The sequence below is a fragment of the Peromyscus maniculatus genome, chromosome 8 (assembly GCF_049852395.1).
Source record: "Peromyscus maniculatus bairdii isolate BWxNUB_F1_BW_parent chromosome 8, HU_Pman_BW_mat_3.1, whole genome shotgun sequence".
In the NCBI taxonomy this organism is placed as follows: domain Eukaryota; kingdom Metazoa; phylum Chordata; class Mammalia; order Rodentia; family Cricetidae; genus Peromyscus; species Peromyscus maniculatus.
In genome coordinates, this window is record NC_134859.1 from 97,968,698 (window position 1) to 97,988,150 (window position 19,453).

Consider the following 19,453-nt stretch of genomic DNA (forward strand, 5'->3'; position numbering starts at 1 on the left):
CAAGTTGTAATAAGATTAGGCACATCCCCTCGTATTAAGGCTGGATGACATAACCCAGTAGAAAGAAAAGGGTTCTAAAAGAAGGCAAAAGAGACAATCCCCACACCCACTGTTAGGAGTCCCCCGAGAAGACCAAGCTACACAACTGTAACATATATACAAAGGGCCTAGGTCGGTCCCATGCTGGCTCCCTGGTTGTTGGTTCAGACTCTGTGAGCTCCTATGAGCCAGGTTAGTTGACTCTGTGAGTTTTCTTGCGGTGTCCTTGACCCCTCAAGCTCCTACAATTTTTCTTCCTTCTCTTCTGCGAGATTCCCTGAGCTCTGCCTAATGTTTGGCTGTGAGATTCTGCGTCTGCTTCCATCAGTTGCTGGATGAAGCCTCTCTGATGATGATTATGCTGGGCTTAGGTCTACGAGTAAAGCAGAGTGTTTTTTGTTTCCTGGTCATGTTTGGTTCTATCCTAGATCTCTGGGCTATCCAGTCTCTGGTTCCTGGCCACCCTGGTAGTGTCAGGCATGGGCTCCCTCTCATGGCATGGGTCTCAGGCTAACGAATACAAACACATATTGGCCTGGAAGTCAGACCGTATTGTATCGTTATGGAAATTAAGGAGGAAATAGAACATATAAGTAGATGCATCTGAATTTGGGGCTTAGCTCTTAAACGGCCCCCAGTGGCGATGTACTGAAGGCTTGGCTGATAGTCTATGGCACCACAGAGGCGATTCAAGCTTTAGGAGGTGGGGCCTAGTAGAAGGAAGTGAAGTCATTGAGTGCAAGCCTGTGAAGGGGATCACAGGACCTCAACCCTTCCTTCCTCTTTGCTCCTTACTTCCTGGCTGCCATTAGGGGGCAGCTTTGCTCTTTCAGGGGCTCCCCACATGATATGCCTTGCCACAGGACCAAAGCAACTGGGCCACATGACTGACTGTGGGATATACTTCTGAAACCATGAGACAAAAATGCATTTTTTCCCCTTACAAGTCGATTATCTCAGGTGTTTTCACATAACAGTTCGAAACCAACAGTTATTTTTTCCTATAAGAAGCATTTGATTGAACAGATAAAGAAAAACGACATCAATTTGACTTCATTTCTTTCTCAGGTTATATATATATATGTATGTATGCATGTATGAATGTGTTTTGTGTATGTGTGTGTTTGTATGATCACGTGTATGCACATGTATGTGGAGACTAGGAGTTCCACATGTTTGGAGGTCAATGTCAGGCATTTTTCTCTATCAGTCTCCACCATATTTTTTGTGACAGGATTTCTTACTTGACCTGTGTCTTACCATTTCATCTGGTCAGTGAGCCCCTGGTGCCCTGTCTCTATTCCTGGGTGCCGGCCAGTGAAACCCTAGCATCTTCCTGTTACTGCTTCTCCCTATGATTGGATTGCAGACTTGTATCTCCATGCCTAGCTTTCACATATGTTCTAGGGATCTGAACTCAGTTTCTCACGCCGTTCCCGACTACTTTCCTCACTGAACCATCTCTGCAGTCTCCCCCTCCCCATCTGTCATGTGTTTAATAACATGAGAGCAAAGCCCAGAGCATCTCAGTCATCGTGCTAAAGCTGTAGCCTGGATTGCCTTTCACCATCCGGCCTCAGAACTATCCCAGCATTACAGAGGTACTTTTCCTCACTTTTCACGCTTGTAGACAATAATGCTGATCTCTTCGGGAAGAGGAGTCTGTGCCTGAGAAGATGGGGCTTGTCTTCTGCATGGTCGGATGGCAGTTTCGGTTTTAAACTTCCACTTCTGAATAGGAGAAGATTTGAAGGTTCCAGTGGTTGGTTAGGCTATCCTTTTGTAAAAGGCATACGCCACAGAAAACCCGGAAGTACCTATCAGGGAGTAGGTTATGTCACAGCTAGGGAAATCCAGAAGACCCTGAGGATGCTTTCTCAGTGTATCTCAACAACGTCACCACTAGTTCCCTGAAACAGGGTGAAGCACCTCTGGTTTTGTCCACTGGTTGGCCCCGCCCCCTCCCATTTCCCTTTCACCCCTCACCTTATTGACTTTGGCTTGCCTCACTGTATGCGCCCAGACGGTGGTTGAGAGCTCGGGCATGACACAGCCATGCAGACACTTTGAAGGGGTGGCTTGGCTCTGGTTCCCTTGGCAGGTTGCTGCCTTGTACCAGGAGAACAACAGCTCTCAGTAACAGCTGCTACTCAGCCTGGGTCTGGAATGTGAGGACACTTGGGATGATTCGAAGCCAGAAGTCCCACAGCCCTCAGATGACAAAGGGAAATAAATACGCGTTGCCTTAAGCCACTAACACATTGGAGTTGTTTATTGCCGCAGGAAAGGCTGACTAATTTTAGAACCCAGTGTCCTTCCGTGTCTCCATTCTTGTCGCTGCCAGTGAGGCTGCTTCCTAAAGCTCATTTTCCTCGTGGTTGGAGAAAGGCTGTGGCACATTCAAGTCACCTCCAGATGTGACAACCGCCAGAGGCAGAAAAGGGGCCACCTCATTCTGTGTTTGCTTAAGACTAGAGACGCACTTTGCACAAGTCCCATGGGTCCTCTGTCATGCCACTGAGAAGTGGGTCACAGGTCTGTCCTCTAGACTTCATCATTGGCAGGGAGTGCCTTGTCAGCTATGACCGATCTATGTCAATCAGGGTCAACCCCTGGGGGTGGGGGGAGGAGCTGGGGCTGTTTTTAAATCACATCTGTGGGGTGGGATGGGCGTGACAATAGTTAGATACCTAATCAAAACCAGACCTTTGAAAAGGAGAAAAATGAAAGTTGAAAAGCAAGTTTGATGTTTCCTACACTCACTTCTGTGACTTCCTGGTGTCTTTCCTCTCCTGGTTCCCTGAGGCCCTGGCTTATCTTCTCTGCTACCTCCTTCCTTTTCCTTTTCCTTTTCCTTTTATTTTTCTTCTCTCTTTTCCCTGTCCTTTCTTCCTCCCTTCCTTCCTTCCTCCCTTCTCCCCTCCCTCCCTCCCTCTCTCCCTTCCTTTCTTTGTGTGTAGGTGTGTGTGTGTGTGTGTGTGTGTGTGTGTGTGTGTGATGCATGCACACAGAGGCCACAGTTCAACCCAGATGTCATTCCTCATAATCATCTACCTTGTTTCATTGTGACATAAGGTCTCACATTAGGACTTGATTATCACCAATTAAGCCAGGCCTGCCCCTCCCTCCTCCATGCTGGGATGCCAGCTAGTGCCAGCAGGGCCTGCTTTTACTGGGGCTCAGGTACTCATGTTGCCATGGCAGCAGTGCACAAGGTGAGTTACTTCTCTGGCTCTTTTCCACTTTTTCTCTGTTTGCTTTTTGCCCTTCTCTCACCCCCACGCCCCCCCCCCCCCCAATTTCCTTAAAGTATGAGCTATTCAGGGCGTGAGAGAGGCTATGACAAAAGTTTTATGGAAGAAAATTATTTTATTTTTCACTTTGAGTTCAGAGAGAATCAAGTCGCCTTGTATTGTGACACCTGTAGTGTTGGTCCCTGAGCAAGCTGAGTTCATGCAAACGCAGCAGAACTTCTCTGCTGCATCGCAGAGACTCCCCGAGTATCAAACTTGGATGGCCAAGGAGAAGGGGACAGTTTCTCACTTTCAACTGGAAAGGTTTAAATTTGAATAGAGGCCTGGAACTCCAGGCTATGTGAGCTCTCTCAGGAAGGACACTTTGTCTAGATAATGCACCACCACTGCCCAGCTGTAGACTTTTTTTCTACAGAGCCTCTTAGTGAATCGTTACAAGCATTACAAGCATGTGATATAAGCCAATTGCCTTATTTTGTGTGTTTGTGTATTTGTATATCTACAATGTAAATTTACCAGCAAATCAGAAAGATCTGTGAAGAGTAAAAAGTTAAGCACAGAGCTTAGAGCCCTGGTGTGAGGCAGAGAGCAGCATGCTGCGGCTGGTGGTGGAACATCGTGTCACGCTGTTGACTAACACGTGGCCACGAAGACAGAGCAGACTGAGGGACGCCCTGTGTCACATCTCTTTACCTGTCTCTTCTGGTAGCAGGTAGTGACCAACTCGGTCAAGGTTACAGACTTTGTGGGTCTGTCTGAGAATTTGGATCTTATTTTGGTCTTTATTGGATATTCAGAAATAGCTGCAGTTATTGGGAGGTTGATCTTGTAGCCTGGTATCTTGTGACATTTCAGGGTGCATTCTACATCATTTTCACTCATTGTGATCGGGGCTGGGGCATAGTACATTTTTGATCCCCCTCATCTCTTATCTACTTTTTTTTTTTTAGAAAACTAAAAATATTTAGTTTACATTTTATGTATTTATTTAGTGTATGTGTGGTGCATATGTAGCATGGTGTACATATGTTAGCAAGTGTGCATATGGGGTTCAGAGGACAACTTGCAGGAGTAAGTTCTCTGCTTTCACCCTGTGGGTTCTGGGATGTACCTCAGGCTATCAAACTTGGCCCGTAAGTGTCTTTATCAGCTGAACCATCTCACCAGCCCTAACTTAAACAAAACAAAAACTACATGTGTTTATCTTATTGGTGTGTGTGTGTGTGTGTGTGTGTGTGTGTGTGTGTGTGTGTGCGTGCATGTATGTGGGTGGTGTTTGCGCCACCCAGTGAGTGTGTGGAGGTCAGAGGACAACTTGTGGGATATAGATCTCCTTCTGCCATGTAGGTCCTGGTGATCAGAGTGAGACATTTAGGTTGGTGCTTTACCCACTGAGCTTTCTTGCCAGTACCATTTTTTTAAATGTGTATTTCCTGCTTGATGATCACTGTGTGTGGTAGAAGACAAGACTCTATCAGGCTCACAGACACATGCATTGTTCTCCATTTAGTACCGGTGGGTAGCAAAACCCTTCAACAGGACAAAAGCACAAACTTCTCTGGACGAGGGCGAGGTCTTTTTAAACTTCCCAGTGTCTCCATTTCCTTATATTCTGGCTGCAAAATTGTCTGCATTTCTTGAGCACCATGCTCCTCTTACCCCATGGCTTTGCTGACTCTTCAGAAACCCCCTTTCTCTTTATCTCGCACATCTGACAAATAATCTGGTAGTCCTTCCTAAGTCAAGTGGTTTGCTTCCTTTTCCAAAATCTTTATCTTAGCTGGGTGTTGTGGCAGCACACACCTTTAATCCCAGCACTTAGGAGGCAGAGGCAAGCAGACCTCTGAGTTTAAGGCCATCCTGGTCTACAGAGTGAATTCTAAGGACAGCCAGAGCTATACAGAGAAACCCTGTCTCAAAGCACCCCCCTCCCCAAGTTATCTCTGCAGACCGAGTCAAACACTTTCCACATGCATGTTGAATGGGCTGCAGTTACATTCACATAGCCTTTGAAGTTTATATGTAGTGATTTCTTTAGAGTTTATTTCCTAGGCTAAAGTTTGTGATTTTTTCAAAGATAAAAATAATGTATTTTTTTTTAATATGAGCATCTAAATTGTTTTTTTTTTTTTGGGGGGGGGGTTTCGAGACAGGGTTTCTCTGTGTAGCTTTGCGCCTTTCCTGGAACTCACTCTGTAGACCAGGCTGGCCTCGAACTCACAGAGATCCGCCTGCTTTTGCCTCCCGAGTGCTGGGATTAAAGGCGTGCACCACCACCGCCTGGCTGAGCACCTAAATTGTATGATATGCTTAACACATGTCAATAAATTCATAATTGCCAAACATGTAAATAAATGACTATAGTATAGTTTATTCAGAAGGTGATAGAATCTAGTTCCTAAATTAGTAACTGTTATTTAATAGACAATAGAAATAGATCTTTTATTAGACTCCATGTTATATTCTAAATAAACCAATCAAAGTTTTCTATTAAAAGTGTTCTCTCCAGTTTCCCTTTGGATTTCTCACTTGGGAGACTTTCTAGATAACAACACCAGAGTGACACTGATTGTTTTCAGTTACAGATTTTATTAACAGATGTCTGACATGGGCAGTGAGATCCAGAGGAAAGCATCCTTGGCCTTCTGCTGTGTGAGAGCTGAACCTAATTAAGTTTAATTTATTTACTGATAAAATGCTTGCTGTTATAATGGGGAGATATGGAGTTTTCTCTTAGGACAAAAGCCTCTATCCTTGGTGACTAACCTAAGATTATATTACTGTTCTGTCTTTTTTGACTCTGATGTACACAAGCAATCATAGAGAATTGACTTCTGTTTGATTTTCTATCTATCTATCTATCTATCTATCTATCTATCTATCTATCTATCTATCAATCATCTATCTATCTATCATCTCCCATAATTCATATGTCATATCACTCTAAAACCTTAATTCACTGTCATTTTTTCTTTTTCTTTTTCTTTTTTCTTTTTTTCTTTTTTTTTTTGGGGGGGTTTTACGGGACCGGGTTTCTCTGTGTAGCTTTGTGCCTTTCCTGGAACTCACTTGGTAGCCCAGGCTGGCCTCGAACTCACAGAGATCCGCCTGGCTCTACCTCCTGAGTGCTGGGATTAAAGGCATGCACCACCACCGCCCAGCCACTGTCATTTTTTCTCAATGGAGAGTAAGCTACTGCCAGTGTATTGGTGACAATGGACAAAGAGACTGACATACCAGGTTATACTCAGTATCTGTTGCACTTCAGAGATGGATCAGGGGGTTAAGTGAATTAAGAAGCCTGTGGCTAGATAGGTCCTAGTTGCAAGGGAAGAACCTATTGCTACTTTTTTTCTAAATGGAGGTACTATTAAACTAACTCCTAATAACTTATTTTTAATATCCATCAATTATGCTGCTCTCAGCCCTCATCAGAGAAGCTTCTATTTGAGTAGTTGGTCAACAGAGGGACCCACAACTGGTCCAGGTACATAGAACGAGACTGTGGAATTCTCAGCCCTAAACAGGACATCTATATCATATCCCTTCTCCAAGGCTTGGGGGCAATTGCAAAAGAGGGTGTAGAAAGACTAGGAGTTAGAGATGGTGGGTGGCTACAGGGAACAGTGTCCTCCGCACATAGTCAGACAGTTGAACATATGAACTCACGGTAGTTATGATGGCATAAGCAAGAATCATATAAGCTCAGGCAAGACCAAATTCTAGTATGGAGAGATGAGATGGACATGAAGTCCCACACCTAGCGACTGACAACTGATGGCTGCTGGTAGAGGGAGAATCAGTTTTCTTTAAGAGTGTTGCCCTTGGTATATTGGACACACTCTAGTGAAAGGCTACACATGAAAGAGTATATAGGCATCACAAATTGAACTTGATGGATAGGGGAAAAAAAGGACACAAAAGTGGATGGGTAGGGAAGGGGTATGGTTTTGTGAGGAATTGGACGTGTAGTGGATATGTTCAAAACACCCTGTATGAAACTCTCAAAGAACTGATAATAATGAAGGAAAAAGAAAAACAGAAAAGCTTTATGTCATGAAGTATCTTCTCTAACAAGAATATGCATATGACCCCACTCACACATAAGAGAATGTACAATTAAAGTCATCCCATAATATGAGAAACAAGATTTGTTGTTTCTGATGTGTGATTTTAGAAATCTCAGTTTGCTAACAAAAAGTATAAGCAGCAATATCATGTATACCTAATGAGAAGAATTTAAATTTACTTCTTCCTTGGACAATTCCACTAGTTTTGCCTAGGTATGGCAGAAGGAGACTTTGAATTATCTAGCAATTACCATCTTGATTACTTTTAAATAACCTAAGGCTCAACTCCCATTTCACAATAATTCTGAATATTTTACAGAGTGTTTTCATGCATTGTCTAAAGTGTCCCCTGACTCCAGCCACACATTATTTGTAATAGGTGGTATCTATTGCTGTGAAGAGACACCATGACCACAGCAACTCTCATAAACATTTAATTAGGATGACTTGCTTACAGTTCAGAGGTTTAGTCCATTATCATAATGGTAGGAAGCAAGACAGCATTCAGGCAGACATAGTGCTGGAGCTGAGAGTCCTTACATCTTGATCCAAAGGCAACAGGAAGTGAACTGAGACACTGGGTGTGGCTTGAGCATATATGAGACCTCAAAGCTTGCCTCCACAGTGACACACTTCTTCCAACAAGGCTGTACCTACTCCAACAGAGCCATGTCTCCTAATAATTCCACTCCCTATAAGCTTATGGGAGCCAATTACATTTGAACTGCCACAGGTAGAGAAGACCTGATTGTCTCTGCTGAAGAGCTGATGGTCCCTGGGCTATTCAGCTGTTACCTATCACAGCACTGGGCTCCAATGGTGTCTCCTCCCAGTATTTAGTAACCACAGTGCCTTTGCCTCCTTTCTTCTGAAGACTCCTTATTGTTTATGTTCTTTCAAGAGAACACTTCTTAAAGTGCAGTCTGTAGATTCTAAGTCCCTTTCAGATAGCTAGGGCCCTTTTGGTTAGTTTGAGAAATAAAAGCCATTTTAATAACAAGGCTGGGATGTTGGCTTCTTCTGTGTTGACATTGGCAGAGATGACGGCATATGGACAATGAAGGGTAGATGGCTACTAAAACCTTGACAGGAACTGAGGCAACAAGAACCTGGCTTTTTGATATTCTGTGAGGTGGGAGTAGGGTAAAAAGCTTACTGTATAAACATAAAGACCTGAGTTCTGATCCCAAGTATTCACATGAAAAAACAAAACAAAACAAAACAAAACAAAACAAAACAACAACAACAAAAAACCAAAAGCGGGGAAAAAAAAAACATCTCTCAGCTGGAGACTGTACCACACACCAGTAAACCTTGTGGTGGGTGATGGAGGTAGGGTGGTCACTGGGGGTTGCTGGTCAACCAGCCTAGTAGAAATGGCCAACTCCAGGTTCAGTGAGACATTCTCTTCCAACAAACAAACAAATATTGGAGAACTGATGTAAGAAGACAGCCAACATCAACTTCTGATTTGCACAGGTGCACACAGAGGCAAGTCCACTCATGTGCACATGGAATATATGCAACACACACACACACACACACACACACACACACACACACACACACACACACACGTACTCACGCACATATGCACACTATACTTTGCAATGGATCATAAAGTGCATATAAAACACTCTTCTATCTACCAAAGCATGAAGACTGTCTTGAGGAGATGCACCCTTGCGTTTGTTTGACTTTCAAACTGAATATTTTTTCTCATTGAGCACTCTTTTTTTTAATTAATTAATTTATTTTTTAATATATATGTTTTTTTATTTTACAATACCATTCAGTTCTACATATCAGCCATGGGTTCCCCTATTCTGCCCCCTCCTACCCCCTCCCCTTACCCCCAGCCCACCCTCCATTCCCACCTCCTTCAGGACAAGTCCTCCCCCGAGGACTGCGATCAACTTGGTAGACTCAGTCCAGGCAGGTCCAGTCCCTTCCTCCCAGACTGAGCCAAGTGTCCCTGCATAAGCTCCAGGTTTCAAACAGCCAACTCATGCAATGAGCACAGGACTTGGTCCCACTGCCTAGTTGCCTCCCAAACTGATCAAGCCAATCAACTGTCTCACCTATTCAGAGGGCCTGATCCAGCTGGGGGCCCCTCATTGAGCACTCTTTATGTAAAAGAAAAAATTACAGATAAACTATGAGCATTTCTGCTTGGGTTTTTGACAGTTCAAAGACAATTAAACTGAACCTGTTAACATTTTTAATACAGTGGGAAAACTTGAATTTTCATTAAATGAAACTTGGAAAGCATGTGTATGTTACCATTGGCCTAAGTTTTCCAGTTCATAAAGACCCACTGAAAAGACTGTGAGTTATTTTTTGATGTTGGATAATGAAATATATATATGCATATAATATTAATATATATAAAATTTTCATATTACATACATGAATGCTTTTCAGAGCACTTAATGGTACAAGACTATACACAGGGCCAAACTTTTAGGTAAACCAGTGGTGTTTTAAAGAACTAGCACACCCAAAAAGTTCACTGATAAAGTTTTAAGGACCAGCATAAGAATGGCCACTGGTAGAATTTTGGTTTGGTGTTGAAGATAAATTTCCACAATTATCTGAAAAGACCACTGAATAATCCATCCAGTCCCAGCTACCTATCTGTATGAGGCTCCATTTAAAAAATACATCTTTCAGCACAAACAACATCTCAGAATAGACAGAATGCAGAAGTAGAGATGAAAAGCTAAGCATCTTCAGGCTAGACATAAAGGAGAATTACAAAACAGGAAACACTGTTCTAGTCCTCAAATGTTGACTGTACAGTTATTTATGTTAAATGTGTTAAACCAGTTATAGGTTTATAGAATACAGATCACAAAATAAATAGTTGATACACTTCTCAGTTTAAATTTCTAACAATATAAACAAGAGCCTGGTTCCAAGTCTATCCTTGGTAGTCTGTGGGAGATAGTACCATATAAAGTGCCCACCATCGACCACAAATGGAAAACCATCTTGAAAGATGGTATCCTAAGGGTCAGGGTGTCATGTCAAGAATATGTTAAAAGTGTGCCTTTTCTGCATTCAATGCTTTTTTTTTTGAGACAGGGTTTCTCTGTGTAGCCTTGTGCCTTTCCTGGAACTGGCTTTGTACCAGGCTGGCCTCAAACTCACAGAGATCCTCCTGCCTCTGCCTCCTGAGTGCTGGGATTAATGGCGTGTGCCACCACCACCCAGCATTCAATGCTTTTTAAAGACAGTTGTCACATCTCTGTCTGATTCCCTACAGGGAACTATCCTCTCCACCCATCAACACATTGAGGAAGGTGCCGAGAGTTTGCCAGGATGCTAACTCTTGAGCCATACGAGAATTCCCTTTACTAGTAACTGATATCCTTTATTTTCTTGTATACTTACTTTTCCAACCTGAGTCCTGTATCCTCAATATCATTTTCTAGACATTTCTTCTTACTTATTTGAGGTACACTCCGGCCCCTAGATCCTTCAGTTATTCCAGCAATAAACTACAGAGATACACTTTTTTTCCATACGTTGAGAATTGACTGCAATTAATGATCCAGAAAAAAAATGATGGGAGCCCAGACACGACCTTGAATAGCCAAACACCATTCTGTGTTGTGTCTTTTGTGGGGGGATAGTCTTTGGGATGCTGTGTGATAGTCTTCGATAGTCTTCTTCAGTTAAGACAAGGGACAGCTTCCAAAACCCTGGAGAATTCACAGGGCCGGTAACTTCAAAATTCCTATGACATCCACCCACAGAAATCTATTCTCTACATGTTAGAAGTTTTCTGCTACCATTTTGGGATTTGGGGTCCACATAGGAGGCATTCTACATAGGGGCATTCTAGGCTCCTCTTCAATTCTATCACTTGGGAGTGAGGCTTGACATGGGGTTTAGCAGTTGTAGGCTGGCTGTGAGTCGTGCTTCTGTGAACACCACTGTAGGTTTTCCTGCCTCTACAGCTTGCCCATAGTTGGCAGCTAGCTGTCCTAAAATGCAGCCTTTCTCCTTAATGGCTTCTAGGACATGTAACAAAAACTATGCAATTGTACAATCTTTATAACTGTCGTCTTCTTTTATGTGTCCAGGGCAAAGCAAATACATAAGCCAGAGTTATAACTTTCTGGTGGTATGGGAAGTACATTTGCCCTTCTGTCTGGACTAGACTTAGTAAAAGCTGAGCATCTCAATAGTTTTGAGGTCACAGCCCAACATCATCTGACCGTCAGCAAGAAGAAGCTGCTTGGTGAATTGTCTGTGATAGTTAAAACTGTCAACTTTACAAGAAACAGAATTACCTGTACGTGCCTGTGAAAGATTATGTAAATTAGGCAGCCTCTGGGCATGCTTGTAAGCGATTCCCTACATTAGATTATCTGAGCTGGCGTACTGTATTCTTTTTATTGGGTCAAATTATGAGTCGAAAACAAATCCTCCCTTCCTTAACTTGCTTCCGTCAGTAATTTTGTCACAGTGATGAAGAAAAACTAACAATGCACAACTCAGCTCCAGGATTTCATCTTGGCAGTCACCAACTGCAGCCAAGTCTGGTAGCAATTGTCCAAAAAGCAAACCTTGCATCAAGGGTCAAAGTACAGTTAGTTTGGGTGGTAGTTAAACCCAGGAAACTCACCTGGAGACTAGAGAGCTGAGAGGGGAAGAGAAGGAAAGCCAGTGAGTGCAAGATTGCAGGACACTCGGTTGCTAAGAACAACAAAGACTTTATTACTTTATTAGTATATTTTAGTGTGCCCCCTCCACGCACACGCGCGTGCGTGCATGTGTGTGTGTGTTTGTGTGCATGCATAGTACATATATGGAGATCAGAGGACAATGTGTAGAACTCCATTCTTTCCTTACACTTATGTGTGTCATTGGAATTGAACTCAGGTCATCAGGTTTGTCAGCAAATACCTCTATCTGCTGAACCAACTCATCAACCCATTGCTTGAGACATTCTAAAGGCTGCCTGGGATGTATCATAATAATTCTACTATAAGTGAGAAAAATGTCTGTCTATTCACTAGTTTCTGGCTTTCCTTATTACCTGGGATGATAATACACCTGGTTTGCCATACTATGGGCTGAGCTTGGATGTGCAGCTAAAGCCTCAGACAGAAAGAATTGCAGCCAGATGAAGGAAGAAACTATGGACAGGAGTTGGAATAGTTCACTGAATTGGCAGGGACCTACGTAGTGGGCTGAATGAAGGTCATGGAAATGACTTTGATGCTTTGAATGTAAGGCCAGAAAGTTTGCACTTGTATCACAGAATAGAGATTCTTGAATATTTTTGCATGTAAGTATTTTAAACATAGTGTTCATAGGTTCATGTCTGACAGTGTAGCAAGTTATTTTAGGATATAAAAAGACTAGGGGTGGGGATATCATCCAGAAAACTGTGATTACAGTGTGGAATGCTGGGAGGTTGCTGTAATATGCTGACAACAAGGATGAAAATGAGAAAGTAAAATCAGTCATGTATACCATTTTCTTTCATTAGTTATTATTCCATGGCAAGAACATCCTGTGACAAACCTCACAAATACAGCACAGAGCTCAAAAAAAGCAACAGCAACAAAAGTAAAACCAAAGAGCAACTGCAAGAAAATGTACAAAATGATGCCATGTAGAAGTTAAAAACTTAACCCTTACATGTAGTTTAGAACACATGTATTGGTGACAGAGAAAGTCACTGGAATAATAAGAAACAAATTCTGGATTAATTTCTAATGAAGGCAGGAGATATAGTTGGTAAGGCATTGTATTAGTAAGGGTTCTTTAGAGGAACAGAACTGATAGGTTGACTCTGTATTAAAAGGGGTCTTAATGGAGTGGCTTATAGACTATGGTCTGGCTAGTCTAGGAATGACTGTCTCCTGATAGAAAGGCCAAGAATCCAGTAGTTGGTCAGTCCATGAGACTGGACGTCTCAGGTAGTTTTCAGTCTACATTGAAATTCTGGTGTTACATTCCAACACCAGTGAAGGGATGCCTCAGCAACAGGATAGGTGACTTTGCCAGCAAGGGTGAGGGCACACAGGCAGCTGGGAGAAGCTTCCTTCTTTCTCTGTGTCCTTTTACCTGGGCTGCTACCAGAAGAATGTGGCCCAGGTTTAGAGTGTGTCTTTCCACCTCAGATGATTTAGATTTAGGTGGAGTCTTCCCACCTTAAATAAGCCAATTAGTTAAAAAAGCCCCACAGGTGTGCCCAGTCTAAAGGGTTTTAGTTGATGCTGGATATTGTCAAACTGACAACCAAGATTAGCCACCACAGGCATTTTGAAGCTGCAGATTGGTTAGTATTATTTTATTTGTTTTTGTGTATATTTGTGTATGTACATGTGTACATCTATGCATGTATACATATATGTGTGTATGGTGTGTGTGTGTGTGTGTGTGTGTGTATTTGTGTGGGAATAAGAAGGTGTGTGTGTACTTGTAGATGGATGTACACATATGTGTGCCTGCCTGTGGAGACCAGAGGTCATGTTGAGTGTCTTCCTCTCTCATTCCCTACTTTATGTTTGAGATAGGGTCTCTCATTGAACCTAGAACTTACCTACTTGGCTAGACTGGCTGGCTAGAGAGCTCTGTAGATTCTCTTTTCTTTACCTCAATAAGTGGTAAGGTTTTAAGTGTGTGCAGCTGTACCCAGACTTTTATATAGGCACTAGGAATATGAACTTATGTTGTCATACTTGTGTGGTTAGCACTTTACCCCAAGCCCATGCTTTATGCTTTAAGTTGAGTGGTGGGTATTTTGGTGTACACGTACTTTCTTTTCTGATACTTCTAAGTCTATTTGAAAGTGTCATGTATTAGGACTTGATGACTTTGGATGTGAAGAGGATTTTGAGAATGAATTGATTCCACATCTTCTTTTCATACTTTTTGACAAGTTAACAAAGAGTAAATTTTTGCACTCATGCATACACATATACCCACATACACATATGCACACATAGACATTCACATAAAACTGATGGTTTTTGCACACATACACACACATACACATATCCACATAAAACAATGATGAAGTAGTTTTTATGTACTCTATTTTTTCCTCTGTGTCTACTTTGAAGTTCCCATAAATAACATTTTAATTAGCTGGTGAACTGCAATTTCCATTTCCATGGGATGATTTATAGAAAGCAGAATCACTGAGTGTAAAGGGATAAACAATGCAATGAAGTCATCGTTGTGAGGGCATCTCTGACCACTGAATACAGCTTTGGAATGAATTTTCATTCAAGGAGCCGTGTTACAGCTCTAAATAAATATTGTGAGCAGGCTTTTGTCATTGACAGCTTCAAGGGGGGAACTGCGACATTTCTTTTGTTCGTTGGTTTTCCAGGAATAACAGTGTAATCCACATCTTTTCTTTCACAGTCCGGCTGAAAACCATCCCTTGCACAATAGTATGTGATGAAACACACCACCAGCAAATGACAGCTACAGAAGAAGCAACATCGGTGTGCTTCCTGCTCATTGTGGTTTTGTTTGACCACAGTCTGTCTTGACTCTCACTGACTGTTAGTGACGTCAAAGCAAAATGCCTATGCTGAGAGAAGAATGGAAAATACCTCAAGAGAACATACAGGGTTTCTTCACTTACAATTAAATCATTCAGCTTAATGACAGTACCAAGAATCTCCAAGAAAGAATGATATTTACATCATTTTAAGAGCACTCGTGCTTCCTCTGAGCGTTGGTGTCCTGAAGGGAACAATGACATTTCACCAAGGGAAAGCTTTTTATAAAGCAAAAGTCAAAAGTCAAACTTCTTTTGTTCCCTCCAAAATTTTATATGCAAGTCCTGATGGCCACATTTATTTGCTGTATCTCCAGATTTGAAAGTCAAATTTTATTGTAACTTTTATAGGAGAGGAGACTGCATTTAATAAAATAATGAAAAGAGCAGTATTTTCCGGTAATCAATAAAATGGAATCTTAAGACATTTGCCCCAAAGATAGGATGAGTTTTTGGATAACTTGCCTTAAGAAAAGGAGAGACCCAGGCATTTTAAACTGGAGACATCAGACATTCCATATTTTTGATGTCCATTGCTCCTGGAAAATGTGAACATGGGACACTAATATGTCATGAGAGGAATGAAGCTGTGATGATCAATTTTTTTATTCATAGACAGAAAGAGGGTTTTCCTAGGTCCTCCACCATCCACAGAGTCATTAACCTTTCCTAAGGAGGACTCTTGAGTTCAGACTTCCTGTCTAGTGTGAGTGAAATCTAGGAAGAAGGCAGTGGGGCTATTTCTCTTTATTCATGTTCAATTACCCCTACAAAGATTAAGCCTATTAGTCATTGAAATTTTACTGGGAATTGCTTTAGTTGGTTCATTAAATTGCCTTAATCTTTATAAACTGCAAGACTCAGGACACTCACCTATCCTCAATTCAACAAATAGTGTTTGGTTTGCAACATGTTACCACTATTTACACATCTCTTTTTCTTTTGAAAGGTGGGAGGGATAAGAGACAGTCTGGAGAGCAAAGGACTTGGGGTACTTTGTACTTTGAAGCAAGACAGTTTCAAAATGCCTGGTGTGACTCTCTGTAGTGTGTGACTCTGTGTGTGTGTGTGGTATGTGACTGTGGCCTTTTTTTGTGTGTATGCATACATGATCATGAGTGTAGATGTGGTATGTGTTTGGTGTTGGAGGGTGATACTGTTCTTTGGTGCCTGGACCCTGGCTGCTAAACTGTTTTATGGTTGCCTTAAATAGCATGACACCACTCAGCATTGCTAAGTCTGCTTCTGTGGAGAAAGGGGTCAAAGAAACAACCTGAATCGAGGAATCCAAACATTTTGTACTTTCTGTACTGGTGCCTCAAGCCTGTGTGGCATCAACAGTCAATGACTCATTTGGTGCCACCAACCGTGGTATTTTTGCAGTTGGCTCTTTGCGGCAATGGAATCCAGATATCAAGGAGTCGGTAGAGAAGTGACCAGAAATAAAAGCAGTCAGCAAAAGTAAGCTCTTCACTTACCCAAACTATCAGAGTTATGCCTAAGGCAGCAAAACTTTAAATCCAACCCTTAAGTGCTGGCATGCAAGCCATCGATACCTAGCGGTCTTGCTATTTCCTCTGCTGATCAGTTACATACTGTCTCTCTTCACACACCATTGAAAAAGGATATTTTAACTTTAAAGAATATCCCAGTATACTCCCATCACCTAGTGATGGTGATAAATCATTGATATTTACACTTTCCCAGTGGAATTAAGACATCAACTTAAAGCCCTTTTGAGGTATGGGTTTCTTATGTAGCATCTTAATACCCATGAAATACTCACGGGTTTTTAATCATTCATTTCAAAATACTAACAGGTCAGAAACAGAGCAGTCAGCAGATGTTTTCAATTCTGGACCATTTGTTTACCATGGCACAGGCACCTTTGTTTTCCTGGCTGTTGGATGGATGGTTCTTTTCTGGGCTTGTCAGCCTTAACACTGGTTAGTGATTTGTACTGGGCTATTAAGCATGAAAGGAAAGCTACATGTCCTTTTTTTTCTTTTTCAGGGGAAAGAATAGATAAAATGTCCCTGAGTCAATACTAGAAGGGCATTATGACTTTTAAAAGCTGGCTCAGGGAAGTTTCACGTAACAGTGCTGGGGAGGCCCTTCTGAGTGGAAGCAATCATGGGTTATGACTTAATGACTCCCTTAGCATATAGCGTGGAAAACCAATGCTTATTTGTAAATGTCTTATCAATTATTGATGAAATGAGGCTCACTACTTCTTGTGATGTATCTTATACTTATACTAAAAAGAATCTACAGTAGTATTTGCTGGAAACAAACAGACAACCTGACAAATTGAATGGTAAATTAGGAAGACAAAGGAGTGGGACATGTTATTTTGGAGTGGATGCCCAAAATAGTCCATGCAGTTTCCTAATATTTTAGGAAATAAATCGTTTGATGAGTAGATATGTTAAATTAGGGTTATTGTAACAGCTGAAAGAAAGACTAATATAGAAAAAAAACAGGCTCTCATACTATCCCTTTCCCAGACCATCAGTGAGTCAACACCAATTCAAAACAGGGAGAATATTTTTAATTATTTGAGCAATGGCCTCATGGTTGGGGTCTTGGTCTCTTATTGAAGAATGCGTTAAAAGCCAACATGTTGCAAAGTAGCAAGGAAAGTTATAGACTAGGTCATAACATACCGCAAAAGAACAGGCTTGTGTGAGTGAAGATATGCAAGGGTCCCAGTTACTGTTTGGGGGTTTTTTGTTTTTGCTTTTGTTTTTTAGAGACAGGGTTTCTCTGTGTAGCTTTGGTACCTTTCCTGGAACTCACTCTGTAGCCCAGGCTGGCCTTGAACTCACAGAGATCCACCTGCCTCTGCCTCTCAAGTGCTGGGATTAAAGGCATGCACTACCACCACCCAGCTTTAGGCTTCTTTTTATGGGACCCAAAAAAGGGAAGGAATTGCTTATGGAGGAGCACAGTTTGAGGGCTCATTCTTTATTTTTAATAACAGATTAAAAATTATATAAATATTTCTCTATTGCACATGTCCCTTCCCATAATGCACCTGAATTTAACCATATGCACAACCAATTGTGTACAGCCATAACATGGTAAATAAAGGATTCTCCCTAAATATTCACTTGTTCATTGTTCCTTATTGAGCCTTCATCCAAAACTAGTCCAAACCTGACTGACACATTGTTGGTGTTTTTTGGATATATTGGGGATATATCTGGATAGGATCTGCCTAAGTGTTGTGGACATTAAGTGGAAGACAAACTTATTCCATTATTTAGGATGGGATGTGCATACAGCTCAATGTAGGTGGAGGGGGAGATCGTCGAGGTTGCTAGGTGCATTGTTTGAGGGAGGGTGTGTATGTGTTAATATTACCTGTAGGTAAATGTCCCAGGTTGTGTGTGTGTATTGTCCAAACCAAGTAGAGTCCTAGGTGGCCAAACTATTTCATATGCTTGCATGCTTGCAAGCTTATGTTGACAGAACAGCTGGTGAAGACCTGTGGTGTGGTAACTCTTGTTCTTCTTGAACGAAAAACAGCTTTTACATCATCAGGTGGCAACAAAGAGAGCTAGATTTCTCAGAAACTTTAAGAAATGAAATGAAGGGTGCTGGACATGGGGGTACTGGGCTGAACAGTATCTGCAGGTGTACATCTGGACCCCTCCTGGGTTGTCTTTATGGTTCCTTTTGACAGCAGAGTATGCATCTGGCGTGCATTCACTTTTACAACAGTGTGAACAATTTCCTGTGGCTTCAACATGGTGCACAAGAAAAGCCATGCATTCACACGACTGCCTCTTCATCTTCCATGTTGGAGTGACCAGGTTGGTTGGGTCACCTTGAAGGTAAAGTTTGAGATCTCAAGAGGATGGGGGCTAAATATAGAGCTCCTGCATCTATATGATTCAGCCCCTTCCCCTGGGAATATAGTCAATGGAAACAATTCTACAGGTGTGAAAACAATTTTCCCCAGGCAGGTAGGTTCTGGAGAGTGTCTTGACAGGCTGCCAGAAGCCTGGAGTTTTCTCTGCACAGCAGGGCCAGAACTCAGCTTATCAGCTGGAGGTTTATATTTCTAGGTAATTAATCAAACCAGCCAAGTATAATGATCTCTCAGGGGAATTAGAATATGAACCCCTTTGATAGATGTCCAATTATTTTGGATTACGTGAAGTTTATGAGGTTCTCAGGAAATTACGTGTGACCCTTATTTGGTGAAAGGTAATTGCCCTCCAGTCTCAGTATTGCAAAGCCTATATCCGGCAGGAGTTTGATGGAAATGGTTAGGCTTGGGGCTGTTGTACCAATTGTGATTTGGGGTTAAGAGATTGAAGTGGCAAAGAGGTCAAGGAGAGAAAGAATTAGAAATGTGATATGTGGCTTTACAGGTTTAATTTAGGTCTGAGAAGAGAGATGCCAATCACAGGCTAGCTAGTTCTCAGCTTGAAAGAGTCAGAATTATCTGAAATTCCATTCAGCTTAAGGGTTTGCAACTCATCTCTCTCTCTCTCTCTCTCTCTCTCTCTCTCTCTCTCTCTCTCTCTCTCTCTCTCTCTCTG